Source organism: Habropoda laboriosa, unplaced genomic scaffold (genome assembly GCF_001263275.1).
Source record: "Habropoda laboriosa isolate 0110345459 unplaced genomic scaffold, ASM126327v1 scaffold6078, whole genome shotgun sequence".
NCBI classification, from domain to species: domain Eukaryota; kingdom Metazoa; phylum Arthropoda; class Insecta; order Hymenoptera; family Apidae; genus Habropoda; species Habropoda laboriosa.
Window position 1 is genome coordinate 6,834 of NW_017105962.1, and position 5,105 is coordinate 11,938.

Below are 5,105 nucleotides of genomic sequence, written 5' to 3' on the forward strand. Positions count from 1 at the left end.
TACAGCTGGATATAATTATTGATATTTACAGATTATTCTAACATACTTCTATATATATTCCCAAAGATAATTAATGTTGCTTACCCAGTACCCAACACTATTTCTATATTATATAGTACAATTAGACACTAGATAAAATATATCGACTTGGTACTATTTCTTTTCAATTTTCTATGATTTTATACACTTAATAAACACTGCCAAGTTGACTAGTTTGCACAAGTAGTATAATTAATTCAAACAACAAAGTTACTATATTGTACATTTGTTGCAAACACCATTTCAATTTGAACCCATAAAATGCTACAAATGACAGTTTCTTTTATATATAAATAGAGAATCTAATATATATACAGGATAATACTTTTATATTATACTAATCAAAGTAGTTGTCTAAAAAGAGGTATTGAATTTCACTAGAGTTAGTCTTTTAAACAATGAACATGTTTAAACTTTACTTATGAATATGATAAATAGCATAAATAAAAGATGAATGCAATCCCTACATAATTTAATCATAAATAAATTTATAAATTTTATTCTATGCTTGAGGATTATATCAGTATTAATTTCTTTGCTATTGCATTTTTTTCTTTTTCTTTTTTATTGAAAGTATTTAAAATCATTTTTGTCACTATGGAGTAATAGAAAGAAAAAAATCGATTAATTAAGTTAAATTAAGTATACTTGTACAATTTTTTTTCTTTTGTTTTTGTTATTTTTTTTTAGTTAAAGTACTTACAATTAATTCCTCCCAGGAAGTTATAAGTAAACTTGATGACATTAAATCGTGGCATGTGGAGTAACTTAGCTTAATGGTTACATTAGAGAGTTGTATTTGCATGTGCATCTTTTTAATCTATATGATTATCTGAATAAATCAATTCTGAAGCTAATGTATTTTTATGCTGTGTTAAGTGTTGTTTAATTCTTGTTTAACTGTAGGTATTGTCAAATCGTTGTATATTATGTCGTACGGTGGGGCGTCACATATGTCGCGTAGAGTTTTTGATTGAAATTTTTGTAGAATTTTTATATTCGAATTACTGACACTTTGTTCAGGCAGGTTTTAGAATAATCTTGTATATCAGTAATTTGTTTTCTGACTTTAATTTAGAATATCTTTTTATCATCCAGTACAGCTTTTTTACTTTTACCGTGAGCTGAGTATATTTAGTTTGTATATGGTTTTTCCATACTGATCTTCTATTATATCTAATATCATACCAAGATATTTAACTGAATCACTTTGTAGAATTACTATACTGTTTAACTTCACTGAAGGACATATATTTCTGCATAGAGTGAAAATCACATGATTTATTTCATTTTCATTTACTTAAATATTCCAGTGTTTGAGCCAAATAGCTATATTGTCTAGGTGCTCTTATAAATTTTTGGTGGCTTCAGATGGATCTTCATGAGAGGCAAGAATTGCCGTGTCATCTGCAAACGTAGCTGTGGCTATTTTTTCCGAGGTTGGTATATTTGCAGTATAAATAAGATTCAAGACAGCAGAACACCAGAATTGATTGGATAGGCTGGGTAATTACTTCTTGAAACTTGACTTTGAATTTGCTATTAGTTAAACATGATAGTAATAGTTTATAGAGAGAGTGTGATAGTAGCTTTTTTTAGCTTATAAAGGATACCTGTGTGCTAAAGTTTATCAAATGCCTGTTAATCTCTAGAAAGACAGCAGAACAATATTCCTTCAAAATCTTGTCTTACATAATCACTAGCCTATGAATTTCTTGAAGGATTGAGTGTTGTCTTCAGAAGTCAAATTGATGCCCTAGTGTTATATTTAATTTCGTTAATACAGGTTCCATACGTTTGGTAAAAGGCTGGTAAGGCGATGTGATGATATTTCATGTGCAGGTCTGTTTATTACTACAAAATGTGAAATTTTCCACTGTTTAGGAAAGAGGCCTAGGCGTAGTATAGCATTGAATATCGATGTTATTATTGTCATCGATATTAATGCTATATTTTTCTTAGGAAGTTCTTTGATTATTTTATCTGTGATTAACTTGTGCCTAGAAGCTTTTTTGGTGTTTATTCTAATATTTATCATTATCTTAAGTTCTTCAGTCGTAAACAGTTTGACAGGTGGAGATAACTGATAGGGAATTTATAAATATTCCGAATGATTCTATTACTTAAGAGATCGGGGGGAAAGATTTAAATACTTCGGCAAAAAGGTGTCAAATGCATCTGCCTTTACTTGAGGGCTCTTAGCTCAGCATCCTTGCAAGTTCCGAATAAGCGGAATTGTTTTCTGTAGTTTTGTAACCCTTTTGGTTGCCTTCCAAAGAGAGTAATCAGTGGCTTCTGTTGGTGTTAGGCTGTTTAAGCAACTACTGAAAGATTCGCTTTTGTACAGTATAGTCGATTGAGTTTCCTGGTTGCTATATTCAGCAGTTTCTTGCCATTAGGGGATCTAGAGTTTTTCCTCGTTTTTTTCAGCTTTCTCTTTTTAGCGATCTCTCAGTAATGAAATCTGGATAGGTGTACTGGATTGGATGTACTATTGTAAAAGTTGCGGATCTGACTGCTTCGATGATATACATTAAGTATTCTATTGCTCCTAGCTGATACAGTAACAGAGCTGTGTCAATATACTTGTGATTGTAGGTTTGGAGTTTATAGTGTCTTAAATTACATATAATAATTGTAGCAATACCACCTTGTGCTTTACTCCTAAGACGTTGCGTCATGACTTTTAGGTAATTTTTATCAGTGAGGGGGGTTTTGGAAATGAGTATTACTTGAATTTCTTGGCTGATAATAAATGCTTCAAGCTCATATTTACGCCGCATGAGCTTATTCGCATTCCATAGAGCAATGCGTACAGGTTTGCAATTATTTTTGTTACTATTGCTGTCAGTAAGATTAGCATATTATTGATTTGTTCTCTTTGTCCTATAAGTGTATATTCTAGTTTGTAAAAATATTTTTCTCTAGACTGTATGAAGATATTAAGGTTGTTTCTGCGTAAGTAGTAGGGGGATTAGTATACACTTCGTTGGTTGCTGTTATGCTGTGTTGGTGCGGTATTGGTTGATTAGGCAGTATTTTGGTCTTTGGTCTTAGAAATTTGCGTTGTTGCACTACCTTATGTACTGAACAGCCTCTATAATTAGCAGGATGGTCACCGTCGCATAATGTACATTTTACTGGAATATGAGCTGGTTTCGTACAGTCAATAGTGGGATGCAGTTCCGAGTATTTTGTACAGCAGAAATCGTGATTATAGTACAGTTGTGTGTGTCCATATTATTGACATCTTTTACTTTGACCAATTTTCCTTTTCTTATAAAGGAGGTCTATTTGTACAATGCAATTTATTAACGTCTTTATTTGGTATATTTGTTTATTGTTATAGCTTGGTTTTAAATCTATGAGGAACAATAATAATATTAGTTATATTTGTTACCCCATGTCCCAGTATCATTAACTCTTCTTTCAATTCGTCCATATTTGCAGAGTAATATATGTATACATATATATTGTGTAAAACAACTCTATATGCTCTGTCCTACTTGAGCTGATATGTGTGAAATCTAGCATTAAATATTTTCAGGTGTTCAATTATTTTCTTGTACGGCTCTGCATTTTTGGGTAAAATTTTCACCTTATCATTTTTTGGTTTTAAGCTGTATTCATCCTTATTCCTGATAGTTCCCAATTCATTTGACATAATTTGAATGTCGAAGAAGTCTTAAAGTAAGATCGGCAGTGGTAGAGGTATATTTATAGATGACGGAATTTCAGGCACATTACTATCATTTGGTATTTCTAATAACGTGAAACTATTTTTTGTCTAACGTTACATACGAGTGATTCAGAAATTCATTTACTTGGGAAATTTGTACTTTTTTGAAATGATTCCTTTTGCCATGCTAGTGGAAGGATGTTTGTATGGTTGTTATTTCTTTCCGGTGATAAGTTTACAGACATCTTTGAGTTTACGTTAAGCAAGTCGTTCACGAGGTAAAGCTCGGCATAGCTTACAATTATATAGTCTGTACCCTAGGTTCTAGAGAATATACTATTGCAAGTACTTTAGAGCTTTCGCTATTTTTCACTGTTTAGGATTGGTTTCGAGGGTCGTCTTATGTATATCAATAGATATCGCTGCGTGAAGCGTGGAACGTGATATTGCTCGCTTGACGTGACTTATTATATATTATTTAAAAAATCCAACTGAACTTCAAATAACAATACATCCATTGAATGTATCCCTCCTTTAATCTTCTAAAAGCAAATTAACATAATTTTTAAAATATAAGCATTTATAGATTAAAATGAGTCCTGCAGACAATACTAGAAATATACAGGGTATCTAGTAACTGGGCCAAGCTATAACTCAGTTCTTATTGAAGATAGAACAAAATTGTAGAGGAAAGTATTGCATGGTTTAACAAGTTGTATCATCCTGCAATGCGGCTTTTTACGGAAGTACATCGGTGTAGTTGCAAAGTGAAATTGCACTCGTTTTTTTAATGCTACTCTATGATGTTTTTACATGAATTGAATCCTCGTGCTATTCTGAATAAAAAAGTATTAGGGTACAATCGTGAAAAACTCAATACTTTTCAAAATATTTACCTCTTTTTCCAACATCTACAGTAAATGTTCAAATGTTCCACCATTGCATTCTAAACATTTTCTTACACGTTTTTTTACACTTTTCACCATATTGTTCAGTTGTTCCTCTACAATTTTTTTAAGTCTTCAATAACAACCGAGTTATAACTCGGCCCAATTACTAGATACACCCTGTATATTATATTCATATTATTTTTCATTTTTACTATAATGAATCTTCATTATATAAAAATTTGCATCTTCATTTTAATACTGAACTTTTCTCTATATTAGCCTCTAATTGAAATCCTGTCTTTGATTTTAGGATCGTTAGTTTTACGTCTACTGTATACATATATTAAGCAGCACCGTGTATACATGTACACAAACCACTGCACTATAGTTTACAAAAGATAGTCATGTATTTTAATCTTATACAATAACATTTTATTTAGTGTCAAATAATAGTTCGCTATAGCATATTATCTACCTTTCTTTTTGATTAATTATAT

At 31.2% G+C, this 5,105-nt stretch overlaps 1 protein-coding gene across 1 annotated transcript in view; it reads left to right on the forward strand.

Annotated features, from left to right (window-relative positions):
- LOC108578277 (proteasomal ubiquitin receptor ADRM1-B) overlaps positions 1-5,105 on the forward strand; it is an 8,109-nt gene that overhangs the window by 1,871 nt on the left and 1,133 nt on the right. The gene's annotated exons all lie outside the window — the stretch shown is intronic.